This window comes from Rutidosis leptorrhynchoides, chromosome 2, assembly GCF_046630445.1.
Source record: "Rutidosis leptorrhynchoides isolate AG116_Rl617_1_P2 chromosome 2, CSIRO_AGI_Rlap_v1, whole genome shotgun sequence".
Classification (NCBI taxonomy): domain Eukaryota; kingdom Viridiplantae; phylum Streptophyta; class Magnoliopsida; order Asterales; family Asteraceae; genus Rutidosis; species Rutidosis leptorrhynchoides.
This window is the reverse complement of record NC_092334.1, coordinates 182,739,383-182,760,665: the sequence shown is the minus strand read 5'-3', so window position 1 is coordinate 182,760,665 and position 21,283 is coordinate 182,739,383.

Sequence of the window (21,283 nt, the reverse complement as noted above, 5' to 3'; positions counted from 1 at the left end):
TGTTGCCCTTTTCTCCGTACACCATTAAGGGTTTTCCTTTTTCTCGTATAATGCGAATTGCATTTTTGTAACAAACGATCTCCGCTTTCACTTCTTTCAACCAGTCCATACCGATTATCACATCAAAACTCCCTAACTCTACTGGTATCAAATCAATCTTAAATGTTTCGCTAACCAGTTTAATTTCTCGATTCCGACATATATTATCTGCTGAAATTAATTTACCATTTGCTAATTCGAGTAAAAATTTACTATCCAAAGGCGTCAATGGACAACTTAATTTAGCACAAAAATCTCTACTCATATAACTTCTATCCGCACCCGAATCAAATAAAACGTAAGCAGATTTATTGTCAATAAGAAACGTACCCGTAACAAGCTCCGGGTCTTCCTGTGCCTCTGCCGCATTAATATTGAAAACTCTTCCCCGGCCTTGTCCATTCGTGTTCTCCTGGTTCGGGCAATTTCTAATAATGTGGCCCGGTTTTCCACATTTATAACAAACTACATTGGCATAACTTGCTCCGACACTACTTGCTCCGCCATTACTCATTCCGACACCATTTGTTCCTTTCGTTCTATTAACCCCTGGTCCGTAGACCTCACACTTCGCCGCGCTATGACCATTTCTTTTACACTTGTTGCAAAATTTGGTGCAGAACCCCGAGTGATTCTTTTCACACCTTTGGCATAGCTGTTTCTGATTGTTGTTGTTGTTGCGGTTATTATTGTTGTTGGGATGATTGTTGTAGTTGTTGTTGTTGTTGTTGTTGTTGTTGTTGGGCCGTTTGTTGTAGTTGCGATTGATGTTGCGATTATTGGGATAATTGTTGCGATTATTGTTGTAATTGCTGTTGTTGTTGTATTGGTGATTCTTATCACCGTTTTCCTCCCACTTTCTTTTGACTTGCTTCACATTGGCCTCTTCAGCAGTCTGTTCTTTAATTCTTTCTTCAATCTGGTTCACGAGTTTGTGAGCCATTCTACATGCCTGTTGTATGGAGGCGGGCTCGTGTGAACTTATATCTTCTTGGATTCTTTCCGGTAATCCTTTCACAAACGCGTCGATCTTCTCTTCCTCATCTTCGAATGCTCCCGGACACAATAGGCACAATTCTGTGAATCGTCTTTCGTACGTGGTAATATCAAATCCTTGGGTTCGTAACCCTCTAAGTTCTGTCTTGAGCTTATTGACCTCGGTTCTGGGACGGTACTTCTCGTTCATCAAGTGCTTGAATGCTGACCACGGTAGTGCGTACGCATCGTCTTGTCCCACTTGCTCTAGATAGGTATTCCACCATGTTATTGCAGAACCTGTGAAGGTATGCGTAGCGTACTTCACTTTGTCCTCTTCAGTACACTTACTTATGGCAAACACCGATTCAACCTTCTCGGTCCACCGTTTCAATCCGATCGGTCCTTTGGTTCCATCAAATTCCAAAGGTTTGCAGGCAGTGAATTCTTTGTAGGTGCATCCTACACGATTTCCTGTACTGCTAGATCCAAGGTTATTGTTGGTATGTAGCGCAGCCTGTACTGCGGCTATGTTTGAAGCTAGAAAAGTACGGAATTCCTCTTCATTCATATTCACGGTGTGTCGAGTAGTCGGTGCCATTTCCTTCAAAATAGTTAAATGGAATAAGTTAATCATACAGAATATTAAGAGTAGTTAATAGTATTTCGTAGCATAATATGAACTCATTTATAAAAGCTTTTTCTTCATATTAGCGTTTTATAAGTTTAAATTCGGGTAGTACCTACCCGTTAAGTTCATACTTAGTAGCTAATATACAATTCAACTACTACAATTCTATATGAAAAACTGATTATAATAATATTTCGCGTTCAAACTTTTATACAATATTTTACAAACTTACAATACCGCTTATTTTACATAAAACATGAAATATAGCACACAATAACTTTGATACAAGATAGTTGTGAAGATAATTCTAGCTAGTACACAAGTCGTTCAGCAAAGGCAATAAAGACACGTAATTCATACGTCCAGAAACAAGTCATGCATTCTGGTTTTACTAGGACTACTTCCCATCCTTGGTCTTGTGCAACATAACCGTTATGGCCGTTGATAAGACAGCGTGTTGTAACGTCGTCAAAGGGACGAGGGTTACGTAATGTCCAACAGTCCCGTAATAATCTAAAAACCTCATTTCTTACCCCAATTACCGACTCCGTCACTTGTGGAAACGTTTTGTTTAATAGTTGTAGCCCGATGTTCTTGTTCTCACTTTGGTGAGAAGCGAACATTACTAATCCGTAAGCATAACATGCTTCTTTATGTTGCATGTTAGCCGCTTTTTCTAAATCACGAAGTCCAATATTCGGATATATTGAGTCAAAATAATTTCTTAACCCGTTGCGTAAAATAGCATTTGGGTTCCCCGCAATATATGCGTCAAAGTAAACACATCGTAACTTATGGGTTTCCCAATGTGATATCCCCCATCTTTCAAACGAAAGTCTCTTATAAACCAAGACATTCTTGGAACGTTCTTCGAATGTCTTACAAACTGATCTCGCCTTAAATAGTTGTGCCGAGGAATTCTGGCCGACTCTAGACAAGATTTCATCAATCATGTCTCCGGGTAGGTCTCTTAAAATATTGGGTTGTCTATCCATTTTGTGTTTTCAAAACTGTAAAATAGACAAGAGTTAGATTCATAAAAAAATACTTATTAATACAAGCAATTTTTACATATATCATAAAGCATAAGCACACTATATTACATATATTACACCACACGAATACAACTATCTTATTCCGACTCGCTTGTTTCTTCTTCTTCGGTTTTGGTTCGTTTTGCCAAGTTTCTAGGGATATATGATGTTCCCCTAATACGAGCCGTCGTAATCCACATTGGTTTAGAAAAACCTGGTGGTTTAGAGGTTCCCGGGTCATTGTTACAACTTAAGGACTTCGGGGGTTGACGATACATATAAAGTTCATCGGGGTTGGAATTAGATTTCTCTATTTTTATGCCCTTTCCCTTATTATTTTCTTTTGCCTTTTTAAATTCAGTTGGGGTAATTTCTATAATATCATCGGAATTCTCGTCGGAATCCGATTCATCGGAGAATTGGTAATCCTCCCAATATTTTGCTTCCTTGGCGGAAACACCATTGACCATAATTAACCTTGGTCGGTTGGTTGAGGATTTTCTTTTACTTAACCATTTTATTATTTCCCCCACCGGTTCTATTTCTTCATCCGGTTCCGATTCTTCTTCCGGTTCCGATTCTTCTTCCGATTCCGACTCTTCTTCCGGTTCCTCTTCGGGAACTTGTGAATCAGTCCACGAATCATTCCAATTTACATTTGACTCTTCATTATTATTAGGTGAGTCAATGGGACTTGTTCTAGAGGTAGACATCTATCACATAATATCAAACGCGTTAAGAGATTAATATATCACATAATATTCACATGTTAAAAATATATAGTTTCCAACAAAATTTGTTAAGCAATCATTTTTCAAGTAAACACGGTCAAAGTCCAGACTCACTAACGCATCCTAACAAACTCGATAAGACACACTAATGCAAAATTCTGGTTCTCTAAGACCAACGCTCGGATACCAACTGAAATGTCCCGTTCTTATTGATTAAAAACGTTCCATATTAATTGATTTCGTTGCGAGGTTTTGACCTCTATATGAGACGTTTTTCAAAGACTGCATTCATTTTTAAAACAAACCATAACCTTTATTTCATAAATAAAGGTTTAAAAAGCTTTACGTAGATTATCAAATAATGATAATCTAAAATATCCTGTTTACACACGACCATTACATAATGGTTTACAATACAAATATGTTACATCGAAATCAGTTTCTTGAATGCAGATTTTACACAATATCATACAAACATGGACTCCAAATCTTGTCCTTATTTAAGTATGCAACAGCGGAAGCTCTTAATATTCACCTGAGAATAAACATGCTTTAAACGTCAACAAAAATGTTGGTGAGTTATAGGTTTAACCTATATATATCAAATCATAACAATAGACCACAAGATTTCATATTTCAATACACATCCCATACATAGAGATAAAAATCATTCATATGGTGAACACCTGGTAACCGACAATAACAAGATGCATATATAAGAATATCCCCATCATTCCGGGACACCCTTCGGATATGATATAAATTTCGAAGTACTAAAGCATCCGGTACTTTGGATGGGGTTTGTTAGGCCCAATAGATCTATCTTTAGGATTCGCGTCAATTAGGGTGTCTGTTCCCTAATTCTTAGATTACCAGACTTAATAAAAAGGGGCATATTCGATTTCGATAATTCAACCATAGAATGTAGTTTCACGTACTTGTGTCTATTTTGTAAATCATTTATAAAACCTGCATGTATTCTCATCCCAAAAATATTAGATTTTAAAAGTGGGACTATAACTCACTTTCACAGATTTTTACTTCGTCGGGAAGTAAGACTTGGCCACTGTTGATTCACGAACCTATAACAATATATACATATATATTAAAGTATGTTCAAAATATATTTACAACACTTTTAATATATTTTGATGTTTTAAGTTTATTAAGTCAGCTGTCCTCGTTAGTAACCTATAACTAGTTGTCCACAGTTAGATGTACAGAAATAAATCGATAAATATTATCTTGAATCAATCCACGACCCAGTGTATACGTATCTCAGTATTGATCACAACTCAAACTATATATATTTTGGAATCAACCTCAACCCTGTATAGCTAACTCCAACATTCACATATAGAGTGTCTATGGTTGTTCCGAAATATATATAGATGTGTCGACATGATAGGTCGAAACATTGTATACGTGTCTATGGTATCTCAAGATTACATAATATACAATACAAGTTGATTAAGTTATGGTTGGAATGGATTTGTTACCAATTTTCACGTAGCTAAAATGAGAAAAATTATCCAAATCTTGTTTTACCCATAACTTCTTCATTTTAAATCCGTTTTGAGTGAATCAAATTGCTATGTTTTCATATTGAACTCTATTTTATGAATCTAAACAGAAAAAGTATAGGTTTATAGTCGGAAAAATAAGTTACAAGTCATTTTTGTAAAGGTAGTCATTTCAGTCGAAAGAACGACGTCTAGATGACCATTTTAGAAAACATACTTCCACTTTGAGTTTAACCATAATTTTTGGATATAGTTTCATGTTCATAATAAAAATCATTTTCTCATAATAACAACTTTTAAATCAAAGTTTATCATAGTTTTTAATTACTAACCCAAAACAGCCCGCGGTGTTACTACGACGGCGTAAATCCGGTTTTACGGTGTTTTTCGTGTTTCCAGGTTTTAAATCATTAAGTTAGCATATCATATAGATATAGAACATGTGTTTAGTTGATTTTAAAAGTCAAGTTAGAAGGATTAACTTTTGTTTGCGAACAAGTTTAGAATTAACTAAACTATGTTCTAGTGATTACAAGTTTAAACCTTCGAATAAGATAGCTTTATATGTATGAATCGAATGATGTTATGAACATCATTACTACCTTAATTTCCTTGGATAAACCTACTGGAAAAGAGAAAAATGGATCTAGCTTCAATGGATCCTTGGATGGTTCGAAGTTCTTGAAGCAGAATCATGACACGAAAACAAGTTCAAGTAAGATCATCACTTGAAATAAGATTGTTATAGTTATAGAAATTGAACCAAAGTTTGAATATGATTATTACCTTGTATTAGAATGATAACCTACTGTAAGAAACAAAGATTTCTTGAGGTTGGATGATCACCTTACAAGATTGGAAGTGAGCTAGCAAACTTGAAAGTATTCTTGATTTTATGAAACTAGAACTTTTGGAATTTATGAAGAACACTTAGAACTTGAAGATAGAACTTGAGAGAGATCAATTAGATGAAGAAAATTGAAGAATGAAAGTGTTTGTAGGTGTTTTTGGTCGTTGGTGTATGGATTAGATATAAAGGATATGTAATTTTGTTTTCATGTAAATAAGTCATGAATGATTACTCATATTTTTGTAATTTTATGAGATATTTCATGCTAGTTGCCAAATGATGGTTCCCACATGTGTTAGGTGACTCACATGGGCTGCTAAGAGCTGATCATTGGAGTGTATATACCAATAGTACATACATCTAAAAGCTGTGTATTGTACGAGTACGAATACGGGTGCATACGAGTAGAATTGTTGATGAAACTGAACGAGGATGTAATTGTAAGCATTTTTGTTAAGTAGAAGTATTTTGATAAGTGTATTGAAGTCTTTCAAAAGTGTATAAATACATATTAAAACACTACATGTATATACATTTTAACTGAGTCGTTAAGTCATCGTTAGTCGTTACATGTAAGTGTTGTTTTTAAACCTTTAGGTTAACGGTCTTGTTAAATGTTGTTAACCCAATGTTTATAATATCAAATGAGAATTTAAATTATTATATTATCATGATATTATCATGTATGAATATCTCTTAATATGATATATATACATTAAATGTCTTTACAACGATAATCGTTACATATATGTCTCGTTTAAAAATCATTAAGTTAGTAGTCTTGTTTTTACATATGTAGTTCATTGTTAATATACTTAATGATATGTTTACTTATCATAGTATCATGTTAACTATATATATATCCATATATATGTCATCATATAGTTTTTACAAGTTTTAACGTTCGTGAATCACCGGTCAACTTGGGTGGTCAATTGTCTATATGAAACATATTTCAATTAATCAAGTCTTAACAAGTTTGATTGCTTAACATGTTGGAAACATTTAATCATGTAAATATCAATCTCAATTAATATATATAAACATGGAAAAGTTCGGGACACTACACTCTTAACGCGTTTGATATTATGTGATAGATGTCTACCTCTAGAACAAGTCCCATTGACTCACCTAATAATAATGAAGAGTCAAATGTAAATTGGAATGATTCGTGGACTGATTCACAAGTTCCCGAAGAGGAACCGGAAGAAGAGTCGGAACCAGAAGAAGAATCGGAACCGGAAGAAGAATCGGAACCAGATGAAGAAATAGAACCGGTGGGGGAAATAATAAAACGGTTAAGTAAAAGAAAATCCTCAACCAACCGACCAAGGTTAATTATGGTCAATGGTGTTTCCGCTAAGGAAGCAAAATATTGGGAGGATTACCAATTCTCCGATGAATCGGATTCTGACGAGAATTCCGATGATGTTATAGAAATTACCCCAACTGAATTTAAAAAGGCAAAAGAAAATAATAAGGGAAAGGGTATAAAAATAGAGAAATCTAATTCCAACCCCGATGAACTTTATATGTATCGTCAACCCCCGAAGTCCTTAAGTGGTAACAATGACCCGGGAACCTCTAAACCACCAGGTTTTTCTAAACCAATGTGGAAAATTGCGGCTCGTATTAGGGGAACATCATATATCCCTAGAAACTTGGCAAAACGAACCAAAACCAAAGAAGAAGAAACAAGCGAGTCGGAATAAGATAGTTGTATTCGTGTGGTGTAATATATGTAATATAGTGTGCTTATGCTTTATGATATATGTAAAAATTGCTTGTATTAATAAGTATTTTTTTTATGAATCTAACTCTTGTCTATTTTACAGTATAAAAACAGAAAATGGATAGACAACCCAATATTTTAAGAGACCTACCCGGAGACATGATTGATGAAATCTTGTCTAGAGTCGGTCAGAATTCTTCGGCACAACTATTTAAGGCGAGATCAGTTTGTAAGACATTCGAAGAACGTTCCAAGAATGCCTTGGTTTATAAAAGGCTTTCATTCGAAAGATGGGGGATATCACATTGGGAAATCCATAAGTTACGATGTGTTTACTTTGACGCATATATTGCGGGGAACCCAAATGCTATTTTACGCAATGGGTTAAGAAATTATTTTGACTCAATATATCCGAATATTGGACTTCGTGATTTAGAAAAAGCGGCTAACATGCAACATAAAAAAGCATGTTATGCTTACGGATTAGTAATGTTCGCTTCTCACCAAAGTGAGAACAAGAACATCGGGCTACAACTATTAAACAAAACGTTCCCACAAGTGACGAAGTCGGTAATTGGGGTAAGAAATGAGGTATTTAGATTGTTACGGGACTGTTGGACATTACGTAACCCTCGTCCCTTTGACGACGTTACAACACGCTGTCTTATCAACGGCCATAATGGTTATGTTCCACAAGACCAAGGATGGGAAGTAATCCTAGTAAAACCAGAATGCATGACTTGTTTCTGGACGTATGAATTACGTGTCTTTATTGCCTTTGCTGAACGACTTGTGTACTAGCTAGAATTATCTTCACAACCATCTTGTATCAAATTTATTGTGTGCTATATTTTATGCTATATGTAAAATAAGCGGTATTGTAAGTTTGTAAAATATTGTGTAAAAGTTTGAACGCGAAATATTATTATAATCGGTTTTTCATATAGAATTTTAGTAGTTGAATTGTATATTAGCTACTAAGTATGAACTTAACGGGTAGGTACTACCCGAATTTAAACTTATAAAACGCTAATATGAAGAAAAAGCTTTTATAAATGAGTTCATATTATGCTACAATATACTATTAACTACTCTTAATATTCTGTATGATTAACTTGTTCCATTTGACTATTTTGAAGGAAATGGCACCGACTACTCGACACACCGTGAATATGAATGAAGAGGAATTCCGTAGTTTTCTAGCTTCAAACATAGCCGCAGTACAGGCTGCGCTACATACCAACAATAACCTTGGATCTAGCAGTACAGGAAATCGTGTAGGATGCACCTACAAAGAATTTACTGCCTGCAAACCTTTGGAATTTGATGGAACCGAAGGACCGATCGGATTGAAACGGTGGACCGAGAAGGTCGAATCGGTGTTTGCCATAAGTAAGTGTACTGAAGAGGACAAAGTGAAGTACGCTACGCATACCTTCACAGGTTCTGCGTTAACATGGTGGAATACCTATCTAGAGCAAGTGGGACAAGACGATGCGTACGTACTACCGTGGTCAGCATTCAAGCACTTGATGAACGAGAAGTACCGTCCCAGAACCGAGGTCAATAAGCTCAAGACAGAACTTAGAGGGTTACGAACCCAAGGATTTGATATTACCACGTACGAAAGACGATTCACAGAATTGTGCCTATTGTGTCTGGGAGCATTCGAAGATGAGGAAGAGAAGATCGACGCGTTTATGAAAGGATTACCGGAAAGAATCCAAGAAGATATAAGTTCACACGAGCCCGCCTCCATACAACAGGCATGTAGAATGGCTCACAAACTAGTGAACCAGATTGAAGAAAGAATTAAAGAACAGACTGCTGAAGAGACCAATGTGAAGCAAGTCAAAAGAAAGTGGGAGGAAAACGGTGATAAGAATCACCAATACAACAACAACAGCAATTACAACAATAATCGCAACAATTATCCCAGCAATCGCAACATCAATCGCAACTACAACAAACGGCCCAACAACAACAACAACAACAACAACAACAACAACAACAACAGCAGCAACTACAACAATCATCCCAACAACAATAATAACCGCAACAACAACAACAATCAGAAGCAGCTATGCCAAAGGTGTGAAAAGTATCACTCGGGGTTCTGCACCAAATTTTGCAACAAGTGTAAAAGAAATGGTCATAGCGCGGCGAAGTGTGAGATCTACGGACCAGGGGTTAATAGAACGAAAGGAACAAATGGTGTCGGAACGAGTAATGGCGGAGCAAGTAGTGTCGGAGCAAGTTATGCCAATGTAGTTTGTTATAAATGTGGAAAACCAGGCCACATTATTAGAAATTGCCCGAACCAGGAGAACACGAATGGAAAAGGCCGCGGAAGAGTTTTCAATATTAATGCGGCAGAGGCACAGGAAGACCCGGAGCTTGTTACGGGTACGTTTCTTATTGACAATAAATCTGCTTACGTTTTATTTGATTCGGGTGCGGATAGAAGCTATATGAGTAGAGATTTTTGTGCTAAATTAAGTTTTCCATTGACGCCTTTGGATAGTAAATTTTTACTCGAATTAGCAAATGGTAAATTAATTTTAGCAGATAATATATGTCGGAATCGAGAAATTAAACTGGTTAGCGAAACATTTAAGATTGATTTGATACCAGTAGAGTTAGGGAGTTTTGATGTGATAATCGGTATGGACTGGTTGAAAGAAGTGAAAGCAGAGATCGTTTGTTACAAAAATGCAATTCGCATTATACGAGAAAAAGGAAAAACCTTAATGGTGTACGGAGAAAAGGGCAACACGAAGCTACATCTTATTAGTAATTTGAAGGCATAAAAACTAATAAGAAAAGGTTGCTATGCTGTTCTAGCACACGTCGAGAAAGTACAAACTGAAGAAAAGAGCATCAATGATGTTCCCGTAGCAAAAGAATTTCCCGATGTATTTCCGAAAGAATTACCGGGATTACCCCCACATCGATCCGTTGAATTTCAAATAGATCTTGTACCAGGAGCTGCACCAATAGCTCGTGCTCCTTACAGACTCGCACCCAGCGAGATGAAAGAACTGCAAAGCCAATTACAAGAACTTGTAGAGCATGGTTTCATTCGACCAAGCACATCACCATGGGGAGCTCCTGTTTTGTTTGTCAAGAAGAAAGATGGTACATTCAGGTTGTGTATCGACTACCGAGAGTTGAACAAACTTACCATCAAGAACCGCTACCCACTACCGAGAATTGACGACTTATTTGATCAACTACAAGGCTCGTCTGTTTATTCAAAGATTGACTTACGTTCCGGGTATCATCAAATGCGGGTGAAAGAAGATGATATTCCAAAGACTGCTTTCAGAACACGTTACGGCCATTACGAGTTTATGGTCATGCCATTTGGTTTAACTAATGCACCAGCTGTGTTCATGGACCTTATGAACCGAGTGTGTGGACCATACCTTGACAAGTTTGTCATTGTTTTCATTGATGACATACTTATTTACTCAAAGAATGACCAAGAACACGGTGAACATTTGAGAAAGGTGTTAGAAGTATTGAGGAAGGAAAATTTGTACGCTAAATTCTCAAAGTGTGCATTTTGGTTGGAAGAAGTTCAATTCCTCGGTCACATAGTGAACAAAAAAGGTATTAAGGTGGATCCGGCAAAGATAGAAACTGTTGAAAAGCGGGAAACCCCGAAAACTCCGAAACACATACGCCAGTTTTTAGGACTAGCTGGTTACTACAGAAGTTTCATCCAAGACTTTTCCAGAATAGCAAAACCCTTGACTGCATTAACGCATAAAGGGAAGAAATTTGAATGGAAGGATGAACAAGAGAAAGCGTTTCAATTATTGAAGAAAAAGCTAACTACGGCACCTATATTGTCATTGCCTGAAGGGAATGATGATTTTGTGATTTATTGTGACGCATCAAAGCAAGGTCTCGGTTGTGTATTAATGCAACGAACGAAGGTGATTGCTTATGCGTCTAGACAATTGAAGATTCACGAGCAAAATTATACGACGCATGATTTGGAATTAGGCGCGGTTGTTTTTGCATTAAAGACTTGGAGGCACTACTTATATGGGGTCAAAAGTATTATATATACCGACCACAAAAGTCTTCAACACATATTTAATCAGAAACAACTGAATATGAGGCAGCGTAGGTGGATTGAATTGTTGAATGATTACGACTTTGAGATTCGTTACTACCCGGGGAAGGCAAATGTGGTAGCCGACGCCTTGAGCAGGAAGGACAGAGAACCCATTCGAGTAAAATCTATGAATATAATGATTCATAATAACCTTACTACTAAAATAAAGGAGGCGCAACAAGGAGTTTTAAAAGAGGGAAATTTAAAGGATGAAATACCCAAAGGATCGGAGAAGCATCTTAATATTCGGGAAGACGGAACCCGGTATAGGGCTGAAAGGATTTGGGTACCAAAATTTGGAGATATGAGAGAAATGGTACTTAGAGAAGCTCATAAAACCAAATACTCAATACATCCTGGAACGGGGAAGATGTACAAGGATCTCAAGAAACATTTTTGGTGGCCGGGTATGAAAGCCGATGTTGCTAAATACGTAGGAGAATGTTTGACGTGTTCTAAGGTCAAAGCTGAGCATCAGAAACCATCAGGTCTACTTCAACAACCCGAAATCCCAGAATGGAAATGGGAAAACATTACCATGGATTTCATCACTAAATTGCCAAGGACTGCAAGTGGTTTTGATACTATTTGGGTAATAGTTGATCGTCTCACCAAATCAGCACACTTCCTGCCAATAAGAGAAGATGACAAGATGGAGAAGTTAGCACGACTGTATTTGAAGGAATTCGTCTCCAGACATGGAATACCAATCTCTATTATCTCTGATAGGGATGGCAGATTTATTTCAAGATTCTGGCAGACATTACAGCAAGCATTAGGAACTCGTCTAGACATGAGTACTGCCTATCATCCACAAACTGATGGGCAGAGCAAAAGGACGATACAAACGCTTGAAGACATGCTACGAGCATGTGTTATTGATTTCGGAAACAGTTGGGATCGACATCTACCGTTAGCAGAATTTTCCTACAACAACAGCTACCATTCAAGCATTGAGATGGCGCCGTTTGAAGCACTTTATGGTAGAAAGTGCAGGTCTCCGATTTGTTGGAGTGAAGTGGGGGATAGACAGATTACGGGTCCAGAGATTATACAAGAAACTACCGAGAAGATCATCCAAATTCAACAACGGTTGAAAACCGCCCAAAGTCGACAAAAGAGCTACGCTGACATTAAAAGAAAAGATATAGAATTTGAAATTGGAGAGATGGTCATGCTTAAAGTTGCACCTTGGAAAGGCGTTGTTCGATTTGGTAAATGAGGGAAATTAAATCCAAGGTATATTGGACCATTCAAGATTATTGATCGTGTCGGACCAGTAGCTTACCGACTTGAGTTACCTCAACAACTCGCGGCTGTACATAACACTTTCCACGTCTCGAATTCGAAGAAATGTTTTGCTAAAGAAGATCTCACTATTCTGTTAGATGAAATCCAAATCAACGAAAAACTTCAATTCATCGAAGAACCCGTCGATATAATGGATCGTGAGGTTAAAAGACTTAAGCAAAACAAGATACCAATTGTTAAGGTTCGATGGAATGCTCGTAGAGGACCCGAGTTCACCTGGGAGCGTGAAGATCAGATGAAGAAGAAATACCCGCATCTATTTCCAGAAGATTCGTCAACACCTTCAACAGCTTAAAATTTCGGGACGAAATTTATTTAACGGGTAGGTACTGTAGTGACCCGAACTTTTCCATGTTTATATATATTAATTGAGATTGATATTTACATGATTAAATGTTTCCAACATGTTAAGCAATCAAACTTGTTAAGACTTGATTAATTGAAATATGTTTCATATAGACAATTGACCACCCAAGTTGACCGGCGATTCACGAACGTTAAAACTTGTAAAAACGACATGACGATATATATATGGATATACATATGGTTAACATGAGATTATGATAAGTAAGTATCTCCATAAATATATTAACAATGAGTTATATACATATAAACAAGACTACTAACTTAAGGATTTCGAAACGAGACATATATGTAACGATTATCGTTGTAACGACATTTAAATGTATATATATCATATTAAGATATATTAATATATCATAATATCATGATAATATAATAATTTAACATCTCATTAGATATAATAAACAATGGGTTAACAACATTAATTGAGATCGTTAACTTAAAGGTTTCAAAACAACACTTACATGTAACGACTAACGATGACTTAACGACTCAGTTAAAATGTATATACATGTAGTGTATTTAGATGTATTAAAATACTTTTGGAAGACTTCAAGACATATATCAAAACACTCATACTTAACAAAAATGGTTACAGTTACTTTCCCATTCTTTTCTTTCATCAAGAATTCTAGTCGTATTTTTACCCGTATTATACACAGCTTCAAAACGTACTTACTATGGGTATATACCAATAGGAACTAGCATGGGATTTCACTCTTGATTATGTCATGTATGACTAATCAATTTTAACTTCTACCATGAGCTAGTCAACTAACTAGAACTCCTTTTAACCCCACTCAACACTCACCAATTACCACTCATCATTCACTCCATTTCACTTCCAATTCTCTTTCTAATTCTCTCTCAACACACCCACACTATTATGAACGTATTTTTCCAGTATTTAATCATCATCTTCATCAAAAATCACTTCAAGAATCAAGCTATAATCATCATAGGAAGAACACTTCAAGAACACTCTAAAAATCCCTTCAAGTTTACTAATTTACTTCCAAGCTTTCTAATCCATTCCAGGTAATCATCTAAGATCAAGAAACCTTTGTTATATACAGTAGGTTATCTTTCTTATTCAAGGTAATATTCATATTCAAACTTTGATTCAATTTCTATAACTATAAACTATCTTAATTCGAGTAAAAATCTTACTTGAACTTGTTTTTGTGTCATGACCCTACTTCAAGAACTTTCAAGTCATCCAAGATCCTTTCAAGCTAGATCATTTCTTGTCACTTCCAGTAGGTTTACCTACTAAACTTGAGGTAGTAATGATGTTCATAACATCATTCGATTCATATATATAAAACTATCTTATTCGAAGGTTTAAACTCGTAATCACTAGAACATAGTTTAGTTAATTCTAAACTTGTTCGCAAACAAAAGTTAATCCTTCTAACTTGACTTTTAAAATTAACTAAACACATGTTCTATATCTATATGATATGCTAACTTAATGATTTAAAACCTGGAAACACGAAAAACACCGTAAAACCGGATTTATGCCGTCATAGTAACACCGCGGGCTGTTTTGGGTTAGTTAATTAAAAACTATGATAAACTTTGATTTAAAAGTTGTTATTCTGAGAAAATAATTTTTATTATGAACATGAAACTATATCCAAAAATTATGGTTAAACTCAAAGTGGAAGTATGTTTTCTAAAATGGTCATCTAGACGTCGTTCTTTCGACTGAAATGACTACCTTTACAAAAACGACTTGTAACTTATTTTTCCGACTATAAACCTATACTTTTTCTGTTTAGATTCATAAAATAGAGTTCAATATGAAACCATAGCAATTTGATTCACTCAAAACGGATTTAAAATGAAGAAGTTATGGGTAAAACAAAATTGGATAATTTTTCTCATTTTAGCTACGTGAAAATTGGTAACAAATCTATTCCAACCATAACTTAATCAACTTGTATTGTATATTATGTAATTTTGAGATACCATAGACACGTATACAATGTTTCGACCTATCATGTCGACACATCTATATATATTTCGGAACAACCATAGACACTCTATATGTGAATGTTGGAGTTAGCTATACAGGGTTGAGGTTGATTCCAAAATATATATAGTTTGAGTTGTGATCAATACTGAGATACATATACACTGGGTCGTGGATTGATTCAAGATAATATTTATCAATTTATTTCTGTACATCTAACTGTGGACAACTAGTTGTAGGTTACTAACGAGGACAGCTGACTTAATAAACTGAAAACATCAAAATATATTAAAAGTGTTGTAAATATATTTTGAACATACTTTAATATATATGTATATATTGTTATAGGTTCGTGAATCAACAGTGGCCAAGTCTTACTTCTCGACGAAGTAAAAATCTGTGAAAGTGAGTTATAGTCCCACTTTTAAAATCTAATATTTTTGGGATGAGAATACATGCAGGTTTTATAAATGATTTACAAAATAGACACAAGTACGTGAAACTACATTCTATGGTTGAATTATCGAAATCGAATATGCCCCTTTTTATTAAGTCTGGTAATCTAAGAATTATGGAACAGACACCCTAATTGACGCGAATCCTAAAGATAGATCTATCGGGCCCAACAAGCCCCATCCAAAGTACCGGATGCTTTAGTACTTCGAAATTTATATCATGTCCGAAGGGTGTCCCGGAATGATGGGGATATTCTTATATACGCATCTTGTTAATGTCGATTACCAGGTGTTCACCATATGAATGATTTTTATCTCTATGTATGGGATGTGTATTGAAATATGAAATCTTGTGGTCTATTATTACGATTTGATATATATAGGTTAAACCTATAACTCACCAACATTTTTGTTGACGTTTAAAGCATGTTTATTCTCAGGTGAATATTAAGAGCTTCCGCTGTTGCATACTAAAATAAGGACAAGATTTGGAGTCCATGTTTGTATGATATTGTGTAAAAACTGCATTCAAGAAACTGATTTAGATGTAACATATTTGTATTGTAAACCATTATGTAATGGTCGTGTGTAAACATGATATTTTAGATTATCATTATTTGATAATCTACGTAAAGCTTTTTAAACCTTTATTTATGAAATAAAGGTTATGATTTGTTTTAAAAATGAATGCAGTCTTTGAAAAACGTCTCATATAGAGGTCAAAACCTCGCAACGAAATCAATTAATATGGAACGTTTTTAATCAATAAGAATGGGACATTTCAAATATCCACCATTGAAGAGGTATAAACACTCTTCCAATCTTGTTATATTTGTAAGCATGATTCCAAGACTTGATATTAATATGGAATTTAACAAAATGGCTTTACATATATACTTGTTCTATTAATGCTTTCGCTCGTATTATCTATCTTAAAATTGGTTTTATGATTGTGTTAACTTCATGAACATGTTGTTTTGAAACTTGTTAAATTCCATCAATGGTATCTAGAGCCGAAGTCTATGGATTATGCTTCTTTTATGGTCTTTAAACCCACTATATTTGCATTCCATGCACATGCATGAATATGGAATGTAAAAATGTTCGGGTTTGGGTGGGTTTGATATGGTGGCCGAATTCTTGGAGGTTTCAAGAGAGTTTGGAACTTGCATATTGGTTATATTTATTGTATGTAGTGTTCACAATCAATGCCTTGACCTTTTGATTGAATGCATGTGTGTTTGAATGATTTGTATTTATTCATTTGGTATGTAATAATTAATTCATTCATTTGGCTGTAATATTCATTAATTTTGGTTATGTAATTTATTTTATATTTGGTATGTAAAATAGACTAGGTTGTATCTTCATTTTTTTTTAGAAAAATGTATTAGGATATATTTTTTTTGTAAAAATGAAGATGAAAAGATGGAGTCAAAGGAAGAACACAAGATGGATCTACTTGGATGCAAGATTAAGTGGGAGTGGTAAAATCTCCTACTTTGTGTTATGACCCATTACCCGGTGGCATTTTGTTTTCGGCTAAACAAAATGCTTACCAAAAGGCTTGATTGTGAACATAATTGTTTTGCATGCATGGTTGTGTTGTTTGATTATAGTTTGTATGTTTGATTACTACAAGTTATCACACATGTTAACAACAAGCTAAACTACATTTAATTGGTTAAATTAAAAATAGTTAACAACATGCAAAACTACAAATTTAATTGGTTTAATTAAAAGTGGCAAAAGACCTTAATAAATGGTTATTAAGAACAAGAAAATGATCACATATAAAATGGTTTATATCAAGTAATTAGCTAAATTATATGACATGAAAATGGATTTCAAATGAACCATACACTAAATGCATGTTGGTGTATGGCATAAAAGTTTTCTCAAACTAGAAATAATGAAAACTTAAAATCCCTTTAACAAACAAGGTAAACAAGTTAAACGCCATCCTTTTGTGTGACACTTAGACATATTAGGGAACTCATGATGGGATAAAGGTTACCTAACCATCATGAACAAACTAATATGATTAAGGTGAAATTCGCATGCTTGTGGGATAAAGGTCACCTAACCACTTGTATGTTAAGTTTACACGTTTACACAAGTAGGACGACTTAATTTGGAAATCATGAACTTAGGGTCATCGAAGCATGATGAACAAATAGGCGTTGATGGGATAATATGCCATGCAAAAGGATTGCATGATCCTATAACTTAGAAGTTGCAAAAGGATTGCAATTGTCATACAATGACTACCTAGCTAAATCAAATGACGGGATAAAGGTCACCTAACTGAAATTTAGTTTACCGTTGGATTCTAAAATTTAATAAATATTAATTGGATTTAAAGGGTATTGATTGTTAAATTAAAATTAATATTAAACAACTTTGTTAAATTTTGTAGATGGCCGCCAATAACAACAACATTCCTAACGCGCCTATCAACTTTAACAACCTATCATTGAGGTCAATCCTCGAAAAGGAAAAACTCAACCATACGAACTTCATAGATTGGTTCCGCAATCTAAGAATAGTCCTCAAACTAGAGGATAGGGCGTATGTGTTGGAAGACCCCATTCCCGATCAACCGGACGAGGATGATACGGAAGGCATGGCTTATTGGGAGAAATATTGCACCGATTCGTTGCAAGTTTCTTGCCTCATGCTTGGGACTATGATACCCGAACTCTAAAAGGATTTTGAGCATCATAGTGCATACGACATGATCACACAGTTAAAGGAGATGTTCCTTCAACAAGCTCGTGTCGAGTGCTTTGAAACGGTCCGAGCGCTACATGCATGTCGGATGGATGACTCCCAATCCGTTTCATCTTATGTCCTTAAGATGAAAAGCCTTATTGATCGAGCAAACCGTCTAAATTGCAACGTGTCTAATGAATTAGCCACGGACCTTATTCTCAACTCATTGTCAAAAAGGTTTGACACATTTGTAATGAATTACAACATGAATTGTTGGGATAAAAGCATTGGCGAATTACATGCCATGCTTAAGACGACAGAAGCAAGCATGGGTAAAAGGGCTTCACCCGTGTTTACGATCAATGAAGGAGGGTCCAAAAACAATAACACTTCTAGGCCAAAGGTGGCTAAGAGGAAAGGACCCGCCTACCAAGGCAAGGGCAAGGGAAAGGGGAAGATGGTTACCCCAACCAACAACAAGAAGCAAAAGGTTGCCGGAAAGGCTAACCCCAAGGAAGATCCGTGCTTTGGTTGCGGTGAAATGGGTCACTGGATACGCAACTGCCCGGTCTACCTTAAGGAGTTGAAGGAAAAGAGGGATGCAGGGTAAACCTTAGGTAATGTATATATGGTATACATTGAGCTTAGTATTACTTCTTCTAATACATGGGTATTAGACACAGGATGTGGAACTCATATTTGCCATTCTTTGCAGGGGTTCAAAAGAGGTGATCATAATACGGGAACAACAAGTCTCTTCATGGGAAATGGAGCAAGGGTGCAAGTGAAAGCTCAAGGAGACTTTGTTTTAAAGCTTCCAAGTGGTTTAGAGCTTATTTTGAAAAATGTTTTGTATGCACCCGATTTATCACGAAACATTATTTCTGTATCCCGTTTGAAATAATGTGGTTTTAATCTTAATTTCATTAATGATGATATCCATGTTTCTTTAAATAATGTGTTCTACTTTAAGGCTTCGCCTTCGAATGGTATTTATGAATTGGTTCATGATGACACATCATACAATAGCTCAATATACCATGCAAACACCAAGAAACTCAAAAGGGATTTGAGTGATTCCTACTTATGGCATTGCCGCCTTGGTCACATAAACAAGAACCGAATGCATACACTTCAAAAGAATGGACTTTTGAAATCAAATGAACTAGACTCGTTTGATGTATGTGAGTCTTGTTTACAAGGCAAAATGACTAAAGCACCTTTCAAAGGGACCTATGAAATGTAGTGACCCGAACTTTTCCATGTTTATATATATTAATTGAGATTGATATTTACATGATTAAATGTTTCCAACATGTTAAGCAATCAAACTTGTTAAGACTTGATTAATTGAAATATGTTTCATATAGACAATTGACCACCCAAGTTGACCGGCAATTCACGAACGTTAAAACTTGTAAAAACGACATGACGATATATATATGGATATACATATGGTTAACATGAGATTATTATAAGTAAGTATCTCCATAAGTATATTAACAATGAGTTATATACATATAAACAAGACTACTAACTTAAGGATTTCGAAACGAGACATATATGTAACGATTATCGTTGTAACGACATTTAAATGTATATATATATCATATTAAGATATATTAATATATCATAATATCATTATAATATAATAATTTAACATCTCATTAGATATAATAAACAATGGGTTAACAACATTAATTGAGATCGTTAACTTAAAGGTTTCAAAACAACACTTACATGTAACGACTAACGATGACTTAACGACTCAGTTAAAATGTATATACATGTAGTGTATTTAGATGTATTAAAATACTTTTGGAAGACTTCAAGACATATATCAAAACACTCATACTTAACGAAAATGGTTACAGTTACTTTTCCATTCTTTTCTTTCATCAAGAATTCTAGTGGTATTCTTACCCGTATTATACACAGCTTCAAAACGTACTTACTATGAGTATATACCAATAGGAACTAGCATGGGATTCCACTCTTGATTATTTCATGTATGACTAATCAATTTTAACTTCTACCATGAGCTAGTCAACTAACTAGAACTCCTTTTAACCCCACTCACCACTCACCAATTACCACTCATCATTCACTCCATTTCACTTCCAATTCTCTTTCTAATTCTCTCTCAACACACACACACTATTATGAACGTTTTTTTCCAGTAGTTAATCATCATCTTCATCAAAAATCACTTCAATAATCAAGCTATAATCATCATAGGAAGAACACTTCAAGAACACTTCAAAAATCCCTTCAAGTTTACTAATTTACTTCCAAGCTTTCTAATCCATTCCAAGTAATCATCTAAGATCAAGAAACCTTTGTTATATATAGTAGGTTATCTTTCTTATTCAAGGTAATATTCATATTCAAATTTTGATTCAATTTCTATAACTATAAACTATCTTAATTCGAGTAAAAATCTTACTTGAACTTGTTTTTGTGTCACGATCCTACTTCAAGAACTTTCAAGCCATCCAAGATCCTTTGAAGCTAGATCATTTCTTGTCACTTCCAGTAGGTTTACCTACTAAACTTGAGGTAGTAATGATGTTCATATTATCATTCGATTCATATATATAAAACTATCTTATTCGAAGGTTTAAACTCGTAATCACTAGAACATAGTTTAGTTAATTCTAAACTTGTTCGCAAACAAAAGTTAATCCTTCTAACTTGACTTTTAAAATTAACTACACACATGTTCTATATCTATATGATATGCTAACTTAATGATTTAAAACCTGGAAACACGAAAAACACCGTAAAACCGGATTTACGCCGTCGTAGTAACACCGC